Source organism: Pinus tabuliformis, chromosome Q, assembly GCF_031772625.1.
Source record: "Pinus tabuliformis cultivar Carrire ecotype Pingquan chromosome Q, CPIR1, whole genome shotgun sequence".
Classification (NCBI taxonomy): Eukaryota; Viridiplantae; Streptophyta; class Pinopsida; order Pinales; family Pinaceae; genus Pinus; species Pinus tabuliformis.
Window position 1 is genome coordinate 580,713,163 of NC_142296.1, and position 23,848 is coordinate 580,737,010.

Consider the following 23,848-nt stretch of genomic DNA (forward strand, 5'->3'; position numbering starts at 1 on the left):
TTGTAGTACTCAATTCTCTACCTGAGAAGTGGGGAAACTTAACATCAAGCATATATGCCAAAAAGGAAGCAACCACTCTCTGTGAAATGTGGTCTCTATGTAGAACAAAGGAAACTAGACTTAAGGCAAAAGAATATGTGGGAAAAAAGAGCAAGCATTTTCTACCATAGCCAAAAAGGGTAAATTTGGCAAGTTTGGTCGATGAAAAAAAACAACAAAGACATGTCCAAGATCCAGTGTTTTGGATGCCAAGAATATAGAAACTACAAAAGGAATTGTCCTAAGCTTAAGAAGGACAACAATATCAAAAGGAAGAGGGAAGAAGCTCACATAACTCAAGAAATGAAAGAAGAAGGAAAGAAGAAAAACAAGGAAGATCCTCCGGATCTCTACTATGACTAGGTCAAACTCTTTACTTCTAGAATTCTTTCAAAGGTTTGAGTAGAATAGGAAAATGTAGGAATAAATTAAAATTACATTGCTAGAAACACCCTCTAGAATCTAGCAACATGATGTACATAGAGTCCTAAGCCACTGATGTAGATGTAACTTTTATGAGAAGAACAAAAATGCATAAGTAGAAATATCTTCTAGAATATAGGAGCATGGAAGATATAGCTCAAGATATTCATATAGAAGAAGCATACCTAGTATAGGACCTCATACACAATGAAATAAAATTGATCATGATAAGAATCTTAGAAGACCTACTTCATCAAAATAAATGAAACATTTGCAAGGCAAGGATATTTAATATCCTATGATAGAATCTTCAAAAGAAGGTTCATTGTAACCAAGGAAGATGTCTTATTGGGAATCCCATTCATGGGATTCAAGAAAAGGAATGGTATACACGAAAGCTAAGATGAAGCAAGAAGGGCCACACCAAGGTCAATCAAATGAAGCAAGGATGATCAAAGTAGAATCAAGATGTGGTATGTATGCAACAAAGTTTAAGCCATGTTATCATTTGTATATTATTGTGTCATGGGTATAATTCTATAGTTCTAAGAACATGCTCAAAGGCATGCACTACAATGTGATGAAGGTTAACAAAAGATTATGCTCACATAAGGAGCATTAGATTGCTGACTAAGAAGTGAGAAGAAATGATGACAAGTCCAGAAAGAAATCAATAAACGAATGCTCTCAGAAGAAGCACTAGATGGTTGAGCTATCTATCTGAGAAGAATAAAATGAAGGAAAGAGATCAAGCATGTGAAGAACATCATGATCATTAAGAATCACTATCTGACAAAGGCCTTGAAGATATCTCCCAAAGAAGGCATGACAACTCTGATAAAGAAACGACCCTTGACACCTATGAAGGCCTTGGAGATACAAAAGGTGCAAATACCTGATTCTACTATAAAGATATGTGGTAATGAAGAATCCATCCAAAAAATAAAAAGCAATGTTGAAGCAATATCAGGAAGAAGTCATGATGGGCTACTAGGTAAAAGCATGTAACCTAGCAAGTGCTCTGAAGCATCCATGGGAAGAGTATTCTGAAGGATGGACAAGATGAAAAAGGAGTAGCCAAGATGACAAGAAAACTTGATAGTCTCTTTCCACGAAGCAATGACATGAAAAACTAAGAGGGAAAGTAGTTGATGGATGGTTCCCTACCTAGAAGAAGTTCAAACAAAGACTTCATGACATCAAGAAAGAAAGAAGATCAAGGGGTAAAGGACCCACGAGGAAGAAGTTGTTGATGAAGAAAAGAGTCTCCAATTAAGAGGGAGCTTTGATAGGTCCCTGATCAAGAGGGATTTTTTGGATCACCCCTGATTACAAAGGATTGACAATTGCGTTTTCCATTTCATGGGTCATGCACTAGACCAGGACTAACATCTGTAAGTCTAGATGAAGGCAATGAATGGAAATGTAGACACAAGATAGACACAACATTCTTGACTTCACTTGGGAAGAAAGGATGGGAGGATTAGGTAATCATTGACATCTGATACTCTTTGAGGATGTGTAGGGGATCCAAGATAACAGTAGACAAAAGGACCGATTTTATTTGAGGGCTAGGAACCCAAGATAATAATAGTCCTAGAAGGTCATACTCGATGAACACCTGAGTGGTTATGTACCTTGAGAGACAATGATGAAGGTGTTTATAAATCATTGGTCTCACCAAATTGTAGCTCATGGTCTCGTAAAGAGATGGAGTTGTTAGTCAAGGCCTTGCACTATGACAATGATGATGAATATGATGCTATAACAGATGGATTGCAAATCCGGTTTCTCTTATGTGAATTCTTCAAGATTGAAAAATTCTAAACACCTTGTAATGTTTTATGAATACCTCCCTAGTTAAGAGGGAGTGTTGAAGGAAATGTAACTAGGCTAGGTCTTCATAAATGTAATTTGTATTTATTCAAGAAAAGAGAAATTATTTTTGTAATATTTGTTAATGAGTTTCTTGCTCATTGAAAATAGGTTAAGCACATTTAAAAGTGTTTCTAGAAAGTCAAAGTCAAAATATAATTATGATAAGACCCTTTGAGGGCATGTTACATCATGTACAAGGTCATGGAAACATCTCCAAGCAAAGTCAAATCCTCTCCTAGCATCAACGAAGTCTCCAAGTAGCAAAACGATGGATAAAAGATGAATTTTGGTGTAAACTGTCATGTCGGCCTAGAGGACAGTCAAGTCGGGCTAAACAGGAGTGATATAACTCTATTTATGGAGGATGTCCACTCCTTTTACAACACACAACTTTCTTTGAAACCCAAAAGAAATAAGAGGGCCAAAAAGGACGAAGAAAAGATAAAGAAGAGGGCTACAAGGGCAGGGAGATAAGAAGATAGAAAAACGAAAGTAAGGAGGCCATTTCTGAACCATCTACAACCACATGTGCGAGGTTAAGGAAGGACTATCTGCGATCATAGGAGCAGTCATCATACACCATTGTTTTGGGTGCAAAATTGGCCTACAAGGCCTCTCTCTCCATCAAAGAAGCAAAGAAAAGACAACGAGGTAAAGAGGATTGTCTCTAGGGTTTCTGTCCACATGTGTGAAGTTTCCAAAATTCAACTTATGTAGATTTAATAGCAGTTTAAAATAGTACACTTAAAGGCCTCATTCAAATACACACCTATGCCTACAAGTTATCCAAGAAAAGAGAATAAGGACCTCCCTATAACAAAGAAAAGAAGCCCTAATATTCTAGGATTCTCCTAAGAAGGAAAGAAGAATAAGCAGCAAAAGAAGGACAAAATGTTGAGGAGCAGAGTGCCGGAAGACAGAGGTCCATTTGCAAAAAATTATAATGCAGAAAGATGAAGGATTTGACTTTTGTTTGGAGGATTCTATAGTTAAGAGTCTAGGGTTTAGTAGTTTTTCAAATAAGAAGCTTCAATAAGAGAAAACTTACAAAGGGTTTTCCTCTCAAGAGTGGAGCGGTTTTGTGCCTGAAAGAGAGCTAAACTTTGTGTTCTTGTTTTTTTTTGGGTAGTAGTTTGATGAGGTACACACATATGCACTAATAAGAAGAAGAAGAAGCATAACTAACAAGAAAAGTAAAAGACTCCACAAATTGTTATCAGGTAATGAATAATCATCACAGCACTACATTGCCCTAGATTCTTCAAAAAATTCGCTTAAGGTTCATGCATGTTCCCTTGATCGTATTTATTACCTCAAGACCCATACATAGTGCTGAAATATGATAATGATACATATATACATAGTTATAGGTGAAGGATTCCCTTGAGAGGTAATTTGTGGTGGTTCAAAATCTCATTCCTAGTGCCAGAAGCCTAAAAGCTTCCTTTTGGGGCTAACTCTTTGGTTTATTCCATTAAACATATCTAGGATATAAATACTCAAATTTAATATTCAAAAGCTCACGATGTTGATTATCCCCATATGTAGAATGAGGACTCCTTGGAAAGGTCCTTCATGGTGGTTCAACATGTCATTATTGGTCCTGGATGCCTCAAAGCTTCCTTTAAGACCTATGACCCAAGTTTCATCTCTCAATCATGTCTAAGGACCCAAGATCCATAACCACTATTCAAAATCTCCTAATGATTATAATATTCACACTTAGAAACCAAAGATCCTCTCAAGATGTCATCTATGATATTTTGAGGTATCATGTATGACTATTGATCCCTAAAGTGTGTTAAAACCTTGATACATCAAGTGTAGTGGTATAGGCCATAATGTTTGGTCTTGGATCCATACAATATTTGTACATTAGTGATTTCCTAGGTCCCCCCCCCTTGACTATATCAAGGTCATGAGACCCATACTTAATGCTCGAAACATTGTGATGGCATAAAAATTCTTTCTTAGAGCCCAAGGATACCATCCAAAGGTCATGTGTGGTGCTTCAAGGTATTGGTCATTGCTCTATATTCCTCAAATATTTCTTTAGGACCTAAGTAATTTGGCCTTCTTCCCTAAAATGTTTCCTTGACCCGAGGCCACTTTCCTACTATTCAAAATCAACTAGACAAACATTCCCAACCATATGTCAAGATAATATTAGGATACCGTGTTTGATTTTTCAAGGCATCCTAATTAGACTTGGATGGATATAAGTTCCTTTAGGGCCTAAGATTCATGTTTCATCACTTGACATGTCTAGAGCCTCAATACCCATACCTAATGCTAAAAAATTGTATTAGTACCTACATAACTAGTTAGAGGCAATGGATGCCCTTAAGAGATCATTTTTTATGGTTTAAGGTGTCATTCTTAGCTTAAAAGTTTATAAATTTCTTTATGACTTAACTGTTAGGTTTTTACCCTTCACCATATTTAATGTCTAGAGCCTCATACTTAATGTTCAAAACCTTATAATACTTTCTATCTCCATTTGGAGACATGAGATTCCATAAAAAGGTCATTTTTGTGGTTCAATATGTCATTGTTAGCCCAAAATTCCTAGAAGCTTCCTTCCACACCTAAATCATAGGCTTCCTCACTAGATCATGTCCAAGGAACTAAACCCATAACTAATGCTTAGAATGTCACAATAATTCCCATATACCCACTTGAAGGCCAAATATACCCTTGAGATATCATCTATGGTGTTTTGAGGTGTCATTCATGACCTTTGAATTTTTGAAGCCACATAAAACATTACGAGGATAGTTGTAGTGGTTTGAGGTGTCATGTTTTCCGGTAGATGCATAAAAGTGTTGTACTTTAGCTAATGCTTGAGATCCCCCCATTAACCATACTAAGGCCCTGTGATGGAATTAACATGACTTATTAGAGGCCAAGGATACCTTCTAAAACTCATGTCTCATAATTTGAGGCATTTTTCATGGCTATAGATGCCTCAAAGCTTTATTTAATAAATAAGTCATGGACTTCTTCTTTATATTGTTTGTAGGGACTCAAGACACATATTTACTCCTCAAAACCACCTATTAACACTGCAACCCTCAACCATAAACCAAGAATACCTTTGTGAGGTTAGTTGTGGTAGTTTGAGGCATCTTTCTTGGCCTTGAATTGCTAAAATCTTCCTTTAGAGCCTAAGTTTCATGTTTTCTACCTTGACCATTTTTAGGGCCCCAAGACCCATACCAATGCTAAAAAATGATAATGGTACTTATACACCTAGTTAGATTCAATGGCTACACTTAAGGGGTAATTTGAAGTGGTTTAAGGTGACATTCCTAGCCCAAAAAATCTAGAAGTATCACTACTCCATATGTTGTATAAATATTATGAGTTTCTTTGATGATATAAAATAAATAAACCATATCATTTAAAATTACTAAAATAATTATTAATTTTTTCTTATTTTTTATCCTTGTTGCCTTAATGTTCATCAAAATTCTAACTTGTTATTATCTTTTTTAGACTACCAATTCACATTCGATGATTGGTTGGGACACATGGCACCCTATTATGACCCACCAATTCCCCATCATTAGACATTAGTTCCCCGTGACCTACCACCATTGTATAATATGTGGAAATACCATGTCAACAAAGTATTCATCACATGAGTGGGTTTGCCATCTTGGGACCTAATTATGCCTAATAAGGTGTAATAGGTGGGACACTAATTTGATTATTGGTTTAATTCCTTTTAATCTTGTCCACTTAAAATCACATTATTTTCATCCAATTGCTAATATGGAAAAATATTAATATTTGTTGTAAGTACAAGTTGGCTCGCATGACATAGAAAGAGCAAGGAATTGATGGAAAAAAGATGTGAAGCATAGACATATAAGAGACAAATGACATAAATAGATAAGATAAGATAAGATGGTTATACATTGATGTTGATACAAAATGTGGGCGCTTAAGTGTCTCGTATAAAAATAGTATGTAGAAAGTGAGAAAGTGAAGGTAACCTATAGCATGAGGAAACAAATTTCAACCTCCATAGTTGGAGGCCACACTAAGAGGAATATGTACATTATAGGCAAATCTAAGAAATGTAAAGTGGAAATAGGTAGTGAGTAGTATATCTTACAATTTACTATATATCAATTGTTTAGTCTCCTAGCATCAGATGCATATGGAAACCAATGATAATGATGTATTAATCTTATTTTTTGGCCTATATCTCTAGTACCACATTAGTTATACAACAACCTAAGTCATATGATTGTTAGTTATTACTAGTGCCACCTAGAGTTATTGTCTTGACTAGGTCAAGTTATAAAGTCCAAGAAATTATAAGAGTCCATTAATCCACCACTACATGAAATTCTTTAAGTGAGATTAGTTGGATCCCAAACTTCCATGACCATTTTGAGGCCCTAAATGATGTTTCTTGGAAATTTAGGGGGCCAATGGTTGTCATGGAATTCCTTGGACATAGTCAAAATTTGTAATCCTTATATAGTTCCTTTTAAAAAGTTTTTTTCACCAAACAAACATTGTATGAAAAAAAAATTCCCTTAGGAAGTCGATATTCCAACTAACCACCTTGGGGCCCACAAACCTTTTGGTGTTTCATCTTCTAGGGTTAGATTTATGAACCATTAAGGTTATTTATTTATGTTGAAATGCCATTATTGTTTCCTCTTCTAATATATTTTGTGAATGTGAGTAACCTCCATCTCTTTGTCTCTAAGGATAACTATCACTATTCTAGCCAGTTTGTGTTCTATAATATTTTATTATTTCATTTATTAATAGATGTTTGTTTTCACTCTATCACTAATATTTTTATTATATTTCATTGTGTATGTTTCACTTCCTTTGTTTCCTTTAATTTAATTCCTTTTACAACCCGAATCAGTAGCATCAGAGCAATATTCTTCTTTTTATTTCTTGGTGCATGTCCTCAGTAATGTCGTGGTACAGAGAGTTGGGTCTCAATCTAGTTTCACTTGGGAACAATCGCTCTTTCCAACCCAAGTAACATACCATGGGGGAATAAAATATATATGATAGTGTGGGAGATCCTATCAATTTGTTGGTTTGGGAGGAACTCACACAACAAAGGAATGAGATGATGAACAAATTTTCCCAAAACATTTGACAACTTTCAAGATTAACCAAGTCCACTTCAAGAATTTTTGTTTTGGAGGAACAACACTATTCAAGGCACAAGTTAACTTTGATATCCCCATACTTGAAGGATAAATATATGTAAATATTTTGGAGAAATGGTTAAATCTATTAAAATACTATTACTCTATCCAAAAATATTCTAATGATGAAAAGAATCATTTTTAAACTCCTAAAATTTGTTCCCCGTGTCAAATATTGGTGGGAAGTTTAATATGATTGTCGGAATGAAGATTAGTCTACGATATTTAAGGTAGGACCCACTCAAAATATTTTGTTGATGGCCCTGAGGAGGAATTCTACCCTATAGGGAACTATGATGAATATTACATCATAGGGACAACCCTGTGATAGGAGAGAAACCAAATGGTTCTAGAGTACACTAATATTCTCCATACCTTGTGTTCAAAGCTAGGTATCAACTCACTTTGAGTGGCACCTAGTTCTTAAATATTGTAGTGGTATACATAGATACAACCAAACAGAGATGGAATTCTTCAACATCACCTCACTAGGATTTTCTTATCAATATGCTATGAAATTTGAATAGAAAATGATGTAGAGAAATTAGCAAGAGTTTGAATTTGAAAATACACTACAACAAAATCCTAGAAAAGGTGTCTCAAACTCACAAAAAGGGATAGATCAAGGAGGTCTATCCTTAAGACAACCATCCCAAGTCATAGAAAAATAATCATAATGGGAAGTAGAAAAAGGACACTATAAGTGGTTTGAGTTCCACAAAATACCTTGGGACAACATTAATGAATGCCACTCATAATCATTGTTTGTAGATATTAAAGAAAAGGAAATAGGCTTCAGTTATGATTTTGATTTATATTAGGATACAAAATATTAGACCATTGATGCATAATTCAGTGCTACCATCACAGCCATAAGGATCCAACCAAAAGAGCTAAAGGAAGTGCCTCTTTCTTTCACATATGTGGATGAAGGGAACCCCACTACATTTCATTATTGAGAATATGAGCCAAAAGAACTTGATATCAATTGAGGCCATCGAGATATTGAAATTTTTAACAATGTCACATCCCCAACTATACACCATTGGTTGGTTGAGCCATGGATGAGACATATGTGTTAGCCAACAATGTGCCCTATCCAATGGCATCAAGAGTTTCAAAGATGAGGTATTATGTGATGTGTCTCCACTTGAAGTTTGTGACATTATTTTTGGATAACGTTATATGTGGAAACATCATGTTGTTTATGAGTCTCATCCCCATAATGCCATTGTTACTATTGGAGATTAGCTCTATAGGGAACCAAAGGTAGTTCCAACTATTGCAATTTTATTTATCCTAGAACACATATTTCATTAAATTTGGAATTAAATGATGAATCTAGAATTTCAAAATAACCAAAAATATCAATTCTATTGATATCATTGTAATAAAAAATTTCCAAATTTAACAAAATATGTGTTCTAGCCAAAAATGCCAAAAGGTAATATCTTAGACCACATACTTTGTCTTCTTTTTAGTCTTGTTAGAAAGTCAAATTAAGCTTGTTGTGACCACCACAACCTCAACATAATGCCTCTCTAAATAACAAAAGTAGTTGGACACAATGTAGAGACATATAGAGATATCTTCACTCCACATGTGGAATGCCTCTGCATTTCCATGTTCAACACTTTATTGAATTGATACATATTTTTCGTTTTCTCGATGGCCCAATATATAGATGCTTTCTCTTGGAGAACGAAGAAATAAAATGTCATATTCATGAGGTCCTCCAAAGAGGACACTTTCGACCAAGCTCCTCACCTTGTGGGATTCGAGTCATGTTGGTTCTAATGAAGGATGGGACATGAATACTCTATGTTGATTATAGAGTCTAAGTATTCCCCATTCCCATGGCTTCCACCTAGGATTTAATATGGAGTTGCTTTAACCATATTTTCTACATTTGTTGGACACTTTGGAAATAACTGAGAAATTCCCCCACAAATAGCACAATCTTGAATGTAGGTTGAATGCATAAAGATGGGTTACACTTTTCAGCCAAATGTGGCAATGAAATTTCAAGCTTTTCCTCTTTTATCGAATTGCAACCCTCAAAATTCATTTAAGCATTGTGAATTTGATTTAGAGTAAAAAACCAATATGTGGAGAATTATGTTCTTGTCCTAATGATATTTTTTGAATAAAAAATTTAGTGTTGTATAATCTCTCAATTTTCCATTAAATGAAATATATGTCTTTGCAATTTTTTGCAAAGCTTAAGAGGTATGTGTGTGTTCACATAACTTAATTTAGTCTATAATATGTTAATATCTCTCAGTTTTTCATTAAGTGCAATATATGTCCTTGCAAATTTTTGCAAAACTTAAGATGTATGCATTTTTTCATGTAGCATAACTTAGTCTATAATGTGTAATTTAAAATATATATATATATATATGAGCATGATCTACACGGAGAGAACTAAGTTCTTCATATGAAATTTATTTTTTTTATGCAATTTTTTTTTTTTTTTTTTTCAAAATTGGAGAATTAATTTGCATTTTGGAGAAACATGTATTATGTAAGCTTTTTTTCAACTCTTTAAATAAATTGAGAAACCAAGAGTACCCTTTCTAAGAGGACTAGTAAGTGAAGACAGTGTTATTGATTTTTTATTTAGCCCCTTTGAAACTAACCAAAAAGGTTTCAAGCATTATGTTTAAAAGAAATTAGATAAAAAAATATCATATCAAAAAAGTTAAACTCATTTGCCATTGGATAGAGGTTTGATCAACTCTGCCACTTAAGGACAAATTGGTGTTGTAGAGAAATCAGCAGAAGAAGAGCTAAAAAACTGATTTTAGGCCCTCAACAACTAATTGAGCACTTAAAACGCTCATTGGAGTGTTTGAAATTCAAATTTCAAATAGCTAGCAATGGATCCCTTGATGTGGTTAAAAGAGGAATAGAGGTTTTCTTCCTGTATCCAACATGATCAACTTTGTCACTTAAGGAAAAATTGGTGTTGTAGAGAAATCTACAGAAGAAGAGCTAAAAATCTGATTTTAGGCCCTCAACAACTCATCGAGCATTTAAAATGCTCATTAGAGTGTTTGAAATTCAAATTTCAAATAACTGGCAATGGATCCCTTGACCTAGTTAAAAGAGGCTCAATCAAGCTATCATAATTATCTAAAAAAAAAGAAGCCTCTCAATACCTATCTTTAAGGGAATTATAAAATTTATTTATTCCACAAAATTAATTTTTATAAATATTCAAATATATTCCAACTCTAATTTTCCTTAATTATAAATCTAAATTTTATTTTATTTTACGAAGAAAATAATTATAATAATATGTAGATAACTTTTACAAAAAAAATTTAAGTTTTCTTTTTCAAATTTGAAATTCTTAAAAATGATATTGTTTTGATTTTAAATATAACATATTTTTATACTTAATTGTTTTATATTTTTTATGTAGAAATTTTCAATAAAAATAAATCAAATTATAATAAATAAATAACAACAAACTAAACTAAACTAAATTTTATAATATTATTATTTTAAAAATATTTCATACCCATATTTAAATCTAGATTACTCAAATTCAAATTATTCAAATAATGTTTTAAAATTTATGATTTCCTTATGTTTTTATAATTTTAAAACTATATTTTGCAAACCTAAGTGAGGAGTAAAAAATTATATATATATATATATATATATATATATATATATATATATATGAATATGACACTTATGCATAAATATGACATAATTGAGTGCAATCACATTTTACAAGTTGAGAGAGATTCATAACCGCATATATTATTGCATCCATTACAACTATATTAATTATAACTTATAATTATTACAACTACGTTAATTAAAATTGCACTTATTTTTTTAACTAAACAAGTGTGTGTGAGAGAGATTTTAATAGATATGATTATGAAAGAGGGATTCATGTTTATTAGCTCTTTAGTTATTTTTTATAATATATATATGTGTGTGTGTGTGTGTGGCCACATTCACATTTTTGAGTTACACTTGTTTATATAAATAAATATAATATTTATTAAAATCAAATTGATAAATTTTCTTACGTTTAATCAATTTATTATTTAATTTTTCTTTTGGTAGGTAAGCACCCACGGGGATTTAAACCAGTGACATATCACAAGGAGTAACTTAATAGTGCATCCATTCACCTTCAATCCAAAGCCTCGTGGGCTGAATCAATTTATTATTTAAATTATAACATTGAAAATTTAAATCATACTAAAAACTAATTTTTAAGTTACTAAATTATAAATATAATAATATTACAATTTTAATTACAAGTGAGATATAATATTTTTTCAAATCTCCATGTCATTGTCAATTACCTATTCAAATGTAATTACTAATTAAATATGGCTCTTTTTTTAAACTAACAAATACTTACAATTTTAATGTTTGGATATCATTATTGATCTTTACGTAAATTTTAAAATTTCCAGCCTTAAGGCTCAATTGAGCTCATAACCTAGGGTTACATGGGAGCTCGATGGAGGGTTTGTTTAAAGAGGTTATGGCATGGTCCTAGCATCTATCCCATTTTCAAGAGGGGTTCTGAAAATAATAACCACATTTTCCTTACTTATCCTCTCACTACTCATATCTGGAAACATCTCTCTTCTCTATTAGGTTTTCCTTTTCATGAGTATGATTGCATTAAAGACTGTCTATTATGGTGGAGAAGCCGAAAGACTCACTGGATAATTCTTCCACCTATCCTTCTTTGGGAAATATGGAAGTGGAGAAATAACTACATTTTTCAAAACTATTCTAAGAATTTTCATAGGGTCATGGATAACATTCTCACCTCTTTAACTTTATACTCTTCTAAAAAACCATGCAAGATGGCTCCTCGCCTTAACAAGACAGAAATACAACAGAGATTCTCGATGGCGTTTTTTGATGGTGTTGCTCAACAGAAAGTATGTGGTTGTGGTTTCTGGTTGGCCATCTCAAAGGAAGAAAGATATAATGTTTTCTGGCATGGCTGTAGGGGCACAAACACTAAAGCGGAGGTTATGGCACTTTAGGGCCTTCTATGGTTCATACACTTTCTAGATATTCCCCTTATCCACATCCATGGTGACTCCAACGTAATAATACAACATTTAAAGGGGTCTGCTAAAATCTCCAATCCCTTAGTGCTTGGATGGTTGACGAGAATTGAACAGTTATGGGCTTTACTAAACAACTCCACTATAAACCATGTCCACAGAAAGCAGAATATGACAGTGGATGTTCTATCAAAGAAGGGCTTCACTGGTTCCTTAGGCAAGATGCATTTAACTATTACTATGGACCAGAAGAACATAAATATTGAAGATTTTCCCCTCCCCGATTAAATACTTTCCCCTCCCCTAACATTCTGATTTTTCTTGATGTTTTTGCAGGTTATTAAATGTGAAATATAGCTTTTTGCAGCATTAATGAAGGACTGTTGTTCTGTTTTGTACATGGAAGCCTAGCCACTGGGCATGAACAGTGCCTTCTACGAGGATGGACTTGACCAATCTATGCAAAACTCTGTCTCTTCCTCCTCATAGATGGTGTTGTCTTTTTTATCATACAGAATCCTTATGTTGGCATACTTTACTATCAAATGCGGCATCGGTTCAATTTGTTTCTCCTTTCAGTTTCTTATCCATAGAACACATCTAAGCATATCTGCAACATCTTGTTTATTTTTTGATGATGTGGGGTGCTTGCAATCTACAGCTTCTTTTTATCTCTGCTATTTCATATATGTTTTCATGAATATTTGTTTTCCTATCAAGAAAGTCTTATTGTGTATGGACCCCTTCCCTTGTACTGTTATCATTAAGGGTGATTTGTATATCCCGACAGTGTGAGTTAGGCTCATGTTATGAACAATGAATGGCATATGTATATCTTATTTTACTGATATTAATATAAAAGTATGCTTTTTTGTACTGAACAAAAAAAAAACAAAACAAAAAACAAAACAAAAACAAAAACAAAAACAAAAACAAAAAACAAAAAAAAAACAAAACAAAACAAAACAAAAACAAGACAAAACGAAACGAAAAAAAAAAAAAAAAAACAAAAACAAAAACAAAACAAAACAAAAATACAAAAAACACACACACACACACACACAAAAAACAAAAAAACAACAAAACAAAAACAAAAAAACAAAACAAAAAACACTCATTCGAGCTATTTTTAATGTCTCAATCGCTGGATCTAGCACTATCATTTTTTCACCAAAAGGCGCCCTGGTTTCCTAAAAAAGTGTAGCCTGACTCCATGCTATCACCCTGCATTAAATAGGATACAAGGGATTGGATCATGGAAACCAAGATAAATGATACCTTCCAATAACATATACAACTCTAATGATGGATGGAGTGTCCAATTGAAATTTAGTTGTTTTAATCAAGATAGATAATTTCATAATAATAATAATAATAAAAGAGTAGTTTCGTAAATGTGTGCTAAATTTCATTAAATATTTTATATTTTGATTAAAAATTAGCAATTTTATTATTAATTCAATTTTAATTTTATATTATTTAAATCACAAAAAAAAACAAGACAAAACAAAACAAAAAAACACCCACTTCGAGCTATTTTTAAGTGCCTCAATAGTTGGATCTAGCGCTATCATTTTTTCACCAAAAGGCACCCTGGTTTCCTAAAAAAGTGTAGCCCGACTCCATGCTATCACCCTGCATTAAATAGGATACAAGGGATTGGATCATGGAAACCAAGATAAATGATACCTTCGAATAACATATACAACTCTAATGATGGATGGAGTGTCCAACCGAAATTCTCATTGTCTTAATCAAGATACATTATTTCAATAATAATAATAATAATAATAATAAAAAGAGTAGTTTCGTCAATGTGTGCTAAATTTGTTTAAATATTTTATATTTTTATTAAAAATTAGCAATTTTATTATTAATTCAATTTTAATTTTATATTATTTAAATCACAATTTTGAATATATAAATTAATATAATATTTAGAAATTTTAGAAACATATTTAAATATACAATTTCAATTAGAACATATGATTTCATTAACAAAAATTGAAATCTAAAATTTTGTAACCTTAAAATTAAATTTTGATTAAAATGAAAAAATTAGAATATATAACGTTTAAACTATAGCCACATTCACTAAACAAGGTCGGATAGCTAGTGTTTCATGTTGCTTAGCTTAATGATTGAACTTTCAAAGGTATGAACCAAGTCCCACATTTGAACAAGGGCTATAGATGCTATATATGGTATAAATGGTCAATTCACTTTGTAAAATACATCACGAAAGGTTTTTGTGACTATCAACAATGTTCAAATGTATACATATGTTATGATGAAATTATGCTCTATGACTCATGTATGGACTCAACGATTGTGCCAGATTTTTCTTCAATGTTATACAGTGAGAAATCTCATCCAAATTTAAAATAAGAAGGTATAAATTAGCTACCCCAAAATGGGTGCATGGAAGTTGCACTTTATTGGATAAACTTCCTAAAATGATACTAACAAAATTCATTTAGTCCGTGGAAACTAAGTCCAATTGTATTTTAAGTCATCTCCATTAGGTGATTATATAACCATTAAAGTAGAATAAGAATTTTTTCACACTTCAAACTTGTTTACAAAAGTCACCTTCCCATTTTGTCACCTTCCCATGTAAGATGAACTTTAATGGCTTACCATTTATTTCATAGATATGTTTTCTTCAAAATTATTATGCAAATAATTATTATCAAATTTGTATATCTATATTATGGTCATTATTAATTTAGTTTAATTACTTAAAATTAATTATATATATATATATATATATATATATATATATATATATTATTGAATACAATTGCATATGTATACATTGATAAGAGCAATGAAGAAGTTGAATGCAATGAAATACACAATTAAGATGAAGAAAAGTACTCTTGTCAATATCAATGACAAGTGGTAGCATGATTGTGTCATAAATTGTGTTAATATATAAAAATCACATAAAACAAAATTTTTTTGTATAAAAATAATGTTTAAATATAATATATTTTAAAACCTTAATTATGTAAATGCAAATCACAAACTATAATAATATAAATATTAATACTTTATTATACAAACTATTGAAGAAAAACAAACAAACTACTATCTTTGAAAATTTAAGTATCCACATGCAAAATATCATGACTAATTTTTAAAATTTTCATATCCACACATTATATCTTTGAATAAAATTGTAATAATTAAATTATGGAGGACTAGGGTAAAATTGTAATAATTAAATTATGGAGGACTAGGGAAATATTTGAGAAGACTAAATTATTAAATGTAGCTTGATTAATTAAAAATCAATGCATTATCAAATGCGTAATAGCTTGCCGTGTAATTGATATTTTGAATTTAAATGTTGAAAGTGTATAAATTAAATACTTTGGTATTTTAACTTCAGCATAATCTCGTCTTATATCAAATTAAATAAAATTTATTGAAAAATAGATTATATTTTGTAATGTTCAATATTATTTTTTTTTTATTATTATTATAAAAATTTTAATTTAATGAATTGTGATATAAAAGAGTGAGAACAAATTTTTTAATTCATTTTATAAATTAGAGAAAGCTTTTTGTTATTTATTTATATTTATTTATTTATTTTTATTTATTTGAATTTGTTTTAATAGAAATGATATATGAAGAGTTTTTATTTGTTATTTATTTATATTTATTTGTTTTTGTTTTAATAAAAATGATATTTATTATAATGATGTTTGTCATATAGATCTGTTGTAAATATTTTATAATACAATCATGTTTATTTCTCAATACTCTAACTACATAAAATTTAATGGTTTTTATTTTGATGGTTTATTTCAGGTTGTTTAAACATAAAATATAGTTTTATTTCATTAGATATCATTTTTTGGGATTCAACTGCATTAAGTAAGTCATTCATGTATGACCATTTCCATGAGAGGTAATCGTAATGGACTAATTTCTCATGATTTTTGAATAGTTCGCTTAGCACTCATTGCATCAGGTGATGCTCAGAGGAGTGAAGAAGTGAGATTGAAACTAATGAAATGAATCACATAGCGTCAATCATCACTTCTGGGGCTTACATCCTTCTCATGATTTTTAATAGTCCACTTAGCACTCATTGCATCAGGTGATGCTCAAAGGGGTGAAGAAGTGAGATTGAAACTAGTGAAATGAATCACATAGTGTCAATCATCATTTCCGGGGCTTGCACCCGGTAACTAGGACTTACCACACTTTTAATATAAGAATTTCTAAGTTTTATTTCTTATTTAAAAAATATAATAATAAAAGTGTTTTTTAGGTTTTGAAATAGTTAATAATAATAAAATTTGCTCAGATCTTCAGGAGAAATCACATAGACAACAAAGGGTCGGTGTGTTTCGAACCTAGATCTAGGTTCGTCATGACGACCAAGTTATCTATGTGATGAACCTAGATCTAGGTTCGAAATGTGTCGACCCTTTGTTATCTATGTGATTTCTCCGTAAGATCTAAGCATTATATCATGAATCACAGAAGCATACAATCTGAAAATAATAAATTTTTCATTATAAAAAAAAATAATTTTTTCAATATAAATAATGTAAAATATATCATGACTTTAATGTTTTGATATTTATTAAATATTTAATTTATATATAATAATAATAATTTCTTATATTAATAAGAGTTAATATATATTAATTTTTACCCGGATGAGGGTGACATACAGTGATTTAATGACATGCCTTCTCATGACATGCCTTCGGCTGTTCCCGTTTGGGTACGCCTGCCTCATCTACCTTTGCACTGCTGGAACCCCAAATCACTAGAAACCATAGGCAATAAGCTGGGAAAATACATAGACTAAGCAGAAATAAAGGATCAATACTTCTGCACGAGAATCTGCATAGAGATGGACCTGGAGGAAGGCCTCCCTAAATCTATAAAGCTCACCATGGCAGACTCATCCTACATTGAAGAGTTAGACTATGAGCAGCTCATGTTTAAATGTCGGCATTGTATGGCTACAAGCACTTCGCCAAGCACTGCAAAAATAAAGTAGAGGAGGAGGCAGGCAATATAAAGGGAGATCAATGGAATCAGGTTTAGAAACCAACTTCAGCAAAATGGAATAACCAAACCAAAGGGAAAGGCGTGCCTCCGAGAACTGAAGCCCCACCCTTGGTAGAGTTACAAGGGGAAGGGAGCTCTGTCCTGCCAAGAGTAGAGTCACCCAATAACCCTTTTGAAATACTCAGTACCCCTAAAGAATCCCTAGCAACAACAATGGAAGAGGTAGAACAATAGCCTATTACCACTATAGAGGATCAAACTCTGGAAAAGGAAACCCCTCTTCAAGTCGAATCTCCAAGAGGAGCTTCCATCCCCCTCTCCTACGTAGAAATGAGAAGGAAAATTTCCCTGGAGATCTCGGGCTCCTCAAATATGAGACATTTGAAAGGCCATCAAAAAGAGTTGGCAGAAAATCTCTCAGGGAGGTAAGGGAAAAAGAAGCAGAGAGACAAAAAATGCAAGGAAACCAGCCCACGATCGAGATGTCCATCGATAGGAATACTAGAACCAGGCTTCCTAAGGGAGGGTCTACCCACCCCCATGCTATTAAATAATGTGATTAGTCTCTTGGAATTGCAGAGGCTTGGGGAACCTGCTAAAAGCCGAAGCAATAAAGAACCTAGTGAAATCTAAATCCCCTAAGATCCTCATGCTCCAAGAGACAAAAATAGAAGGGGACACCCTTCTCAACATCAATAAAGAGAAATGGAAAAACAATGTTGGGAAAGTAGTAAGTGTGAGGGGCACATCTGGAGGTCTTTCCACACTCTGGGAGGAAGACAAATTCCACCTTGAAAGCTCCTTCAATACACAACATGGGATTTACATCGAACTCTAGCACAATTCAAGTAAGATCACCTTCGCTCTCTTCAATCTCTATGTCCCAGTCCTCCTTGCGGAAAAGAAAGAATGTTGGCAAACTCTGTCCGATTTTCTAGATGCATACTCCCCCAAGAACATAATTCTAGCAGGTGACCTAAATTTAGTCTTCCATCCAAAGGAAAAAAGAGGAGGCATCATCAGTAGAGACCCTTTTCTTCCCTTCGTTGAAGATTTAATTCAACAGTAGGATTTATTCGATTTTAAGTCAAAAAAGGGCTCTACACTTAGACGAACAATAGAGCCGGGGAGGATCATATGTCGATCTGTCTAGACAAATTTCTTCCACAAAGTACCTTCCTGTTAGAAAAGAAGATTATCACCACTAGAATTCTGCCAAAGATGACTTCAAATCACAAGCCCATTCTGCTGTAGTTTGAAGAAAAGGAAAGACTAGGGCCCATCCCATTTCGGTTCAGCCCCCTCTAGACAACAAGGGAAGGCTTTATGGAAACAGTCTCGAATGCTTGGTCCACCCCAGTCAATGGTTTGCCCAACTTTGTGTGGGAACAGAAACTAAAGGCCACAAAAATAGCCGTAAAAGAGTGGATAAAAAAGCCTTCACACTCCCCCTCTTGCTATAGAAAGCAAACCACAGACACTACAACAAAACAGACAATTTGCACCAGATTTAGCACCAAATTTTAGTGCATTATTTTTCTGAATTGGGATGAGTAGCTTGGCGCTAAACCTGGCTTTATTGTACAATTTTTAAAGCATCCTTTTTTGCACCAAATTTTTCATCTTTTTTACGCCAAATTTTCCATCATTTTTTGCATCATATTTTGCACCAAGATTTTCATTTGGTTTTACAACACCTTTTGCTTCTAGTTTTGTGCCATTTTTTGCATCATTTTTTGCTTCCTCTTTTGTGGCATTCTTTTCTTGTAGTTTTGTGTCATAATTTTCATCGAGTTTTACACCATCTTTGGCATCTGATTTAGTTCATTTTTTACATCCAGTTTGTGCCAATTTTTGCATATGGTCTTATGCCATTTTTTACTTCTAGTTTTGTACTTATTTTTACATCTATTTTTGCACCAGTTTTTCCATCTTTTTTAACACCATTTTTTCCGTCCAATTTTGCACCATATGTTGAATTTGATTTAGTGCCATATTTTTCATGCATTTTGGCATCCACTTTTGCATTTTATTTATTTCCCTTTTTTGCATCCTATTTTGCACCATATTTTGCATCTAATTTTGCATCATTTGTTGCATCCAATTTAGCATCATTTTTAACACCATTTCTTGCATCCAATTTTGCATCCTTTTGAGCATGCAAATTTGCATCCTATGTTGAACCATATGTTGCATCCACCTTTGCATCCCATTTTGTGTCTATTGTTATGTTCAATTTTGAGCCATTTTGTCACCTACTTTTGCACTTGTTTTTTGCACCAAGTTTTGAATGATTTGTTGCACCTCAATTTACATCAAATATTTCATCTCAATTTGCATCCAAATTTGAGCCATTTTTATGCGCATTTTTGCACCATTTTTTCTTCTTTTGTGTCCAATTTTGCACCATTTTTTATGTCCAAATTTGCATCATTTTTGGTATCTAATTTTGCATCATTTTTGGTATCCAAATTTGCATACTTTTTTTTGCCACATTTTGTGTCCACATTTGCATCTCATTTGCACCTAGATTTTAGTTTGAATTTGGATCTAGTTATGCATCATTTTTTACATCCTTGGTTTCACCCTTTTTTAGTCTCATTTTGCATCTTATTTTGTGTATTTTATTATGTTAGGCCACTATACTACTAGTGTAACCCCTTATTGTTATTAGTACAACCCACTTATTATATTGATGTATCCATGTAGTGCCCATATTGTTACTATTGTGCCCCATAGAAGCCCACTATTGTTATTATTGTGCCCTTACATTATTATTGTTATCTCGGCTCTGATTATGTTATGACCCCTTAGACTCCTATATATAGAAAAGAGGTATTTTCATTTGTATCATCGAAGAATTGTTCATTTATGTAATGTAAAGGAGGTTGCCCCTCGAAGAGGCTGAATTCTAAGGCGTTGATCTATCTTTTCTATCTTTTCTTGAGCTGGTTTCATAACATTTGGTATCAGAGCTTTGGATTCTAGGGTTTCGCTGCTCCAAACAAGTCATCATGGAATTTTTGCTATAACTTTTTTTTCTGCAACGTTTCAGAAGCTAAAAGAAAAACCCATTTGGGATGAGATCGCACTGAAGCTCGGGTTCGAATTTTAGAGCTTTTCGCGCTATATTTGTGGAGATATGATCTAATGAAGTTGGTGTTTTTGCAAACTCCTGAATTACATTCCAAACTGGTGACCTGGGGAAAATCGTCATAAATTTCTCTTTGAGCATCAGATTGAAATTTCGTAAGAAGGTACAGAAAGAGGATGGACTGTAGTTTCTTGTAGATATTTTTCAGAGCCAAAGGTCGAAACAGTGACATGTGGCACTTCATACAAGTTCGCTCTTCTGGAAAGGTCTATAATCAGGTCATCTTGGGAGATTGTGCATAACTCTTTCTTGGAGAATCCAATTTGGATCAGACTGGTGGCATTGGAAAGAGGACACAGAGGGCTACCACATGTCGCAATTTCAGAACTTAAAGATCTGAAAGTACAGAGTTACAGTTGTTTCAACATCTAGCTCCTAAAATCAAGAAAAAGCAAGATGAGGAAGTTTGATGGCAAGGATCCGATAAATTGGATACTTCAAATGGAGCAATATTTTGATCTACATGGTGTACCACTGTTACAAAAGGTATGTATTACATCTTCATATTTAGAACCATATCAATTTTTATGGTATGAAGGGCTTTGTTCTCGTAAAGAACTTGTTACGTGGTCAATTTTCACGGAGGAAATGATATCACATTATGAGGATACAAAGAGCAACACTTTCTTTAGAGCAACACCACAGCAATTGGAAAGAATAAAAGGGCTTTGTGACATAGTGGAAAGAAAAATTATGGAAACCAGGAAGCATACCCCTCACAACTATAAAGATGGAAGTGTTGTTTCTCCTAGCCTTCCACAACCTACAAGGGTTACACCACAACAATTGGAAGAAAAAAGAGAAAAAGGGCTTTGTTACAATTGTGATAGCAAATGCACTAAAGGTCATAAGTGTGTTGAGAAGAAATTATTTTACATATAATATGAAGAGGAGGAAGAAAAGGATCAAGAAACATCAAAAGAAGAAGATATACGCCAGGACCCCACCCCAGAGAAAGAAGAAATGAATCAGACCATATCTTGTAAAGCATTGGAAAGAATTACCACTCCTCAAACTCTCAAGATAGAAGGACATATCAAGAAGAAAAATGTGCAAGAAGTGAAAGATCACATCGAGAAAGAAGAAATGAATTCAACCATATCTTGTAATTCATTGGTCGAAATTACCACTCCTCAAACTATCAAGATAGGACATATCAAGAAGAAAAATGTTCAAGAAGTGAAAGATCACATCAAGCATCAAGAAATAAATCTGACCATATCTTGTAAAGGATTGGAAGAAATTACCACTCCTCAAACTCTAGAGATAGAAGGACATATCAAGAAGAAAAAGGTTCAAGCAGTGAAAGATCACATCGAGCATCAACAACAAGTTCTCCAAATTTTAAAGGATAATGCCACTTCGGTGCAAAATCAAATGAAACAACAGGTAGATCAACATCGTAGTGAAAAATGTTTTGATGTAGGTGATTGGGTATTTTTACTGCTACATCTCAAGCAAGCTATTTATGAGAAGGAAATGTTGGCAATACTACATGCACTTAAAAAATGACGACCTTACCGAATGTGAAGACTCTTCAAGGATGAGGATGTGGAAGCATTGTTTTGTGCTATTTATCTTATCCAACCAGATTGGATAAACGAAGCAAGGGATGAATGGAAGAAGGACAGAGAAGTATGGCCACTTATTCAAAAATTGCAAAAGATCCCAATTCAAACAATATTGCCAGAAATTGAAGAGGAAGGAAAAATCATATTGGAACCTGGAGCAGTCACAGAAACAAGAACTTGACAGCTACGAAATCGATCAATTTCAGAGTATCTCATCAAGTGGAAGAACTTACCTGCTGAATATTCCACATGGGAGGACAAGAATTTTATACAGAAGCATCAAGAACTACTCAAGCGTTGAGGACAACGCTTTTTGAAGGAGAGGGGCATGTTAGGCCCCTATACTACTAGTGTAACCCCTTATTGTTATTAGTACAACCCACTTATTATATTGATGTACCCATGTAGTGACCATATTGTTACTATTGTGCCCCATAGAAGCCCACTATTGTTATTATTGTGCCCTTACATTATTATTGTTATGTCAACTCTGATTATGTTATGACCCCTTAGACTCCTATATATAGAAAGGAGGTCTTTTCATTTGTATCATCCAAGAATTGTTCATTTATGTAATGTAAAGGAGGTTGCCCCCTCGAAGAGGCTGAATTCTAAGGCATTGATCTATCTTTTCTATCTTTTCTTGAGCTGGTTTCATAACATATTACATCCTTTTTGCACCCAATTTTGCATCCTAATTGTACACCATTCTTTGCATCCTCATTTTGGTGTCCATTTTTTCATCCTTGTTTGCGCCCATTTTGGTATCCTTTCATATGCCCTATTTTGTTCAATTCTTTGTGTTTACTGTTGCACCCTTTTTTAATTTTACTTTAAAACCCTTTTTGTGTCATTGTTTGCATATTGATTTGATGGCTAGTTTAACATCCAATTCTACTCCCAATTTTGCATCGATGGTTAAATCCACTTTTGGCTTCTTGTTTAGAGTTTTACTTTTATTTCCATTTATGACCCCCTCTATGGGTTCATTTTACTAATTTCATTTACATAGTGAAATATATTAAAGTTTCTAAATAGCATTTTGTTGTCGGATTTAATGCACGGTTAGATGAACATAAAACCCTCTCAGTTTATCCCGGAAACCTAGGACAGACCAATTAAGAGAAAGGTTGTTCTAAGGCTCAGGATTCTTAGTAGATCAAGATGTAGAGTATAGATTAAGAAAAAGAGAAGGAATTCTTGTGAGTCCTTGCATGCGGGTCTTCCTGAAGTTTTTACTATAGCTAGGAAGCACTCCTAGCTAGCTCCAAAGCTTGGTCCTACACATAAGAGAGAGAATAAAGCAACCTTCACGGCATAATATCTTGATAATCGAAACTATCAAAAACATATAAATATTATTGAATAAATAAATATAAACCAAAATTCCATACATTCATTAGTTAAATAGAATAAGTAAAGATTGAATAGAAACATATGGAAGGAAGAACAACTGATCTATATTAATAAAGGAGTTGGAGGAAA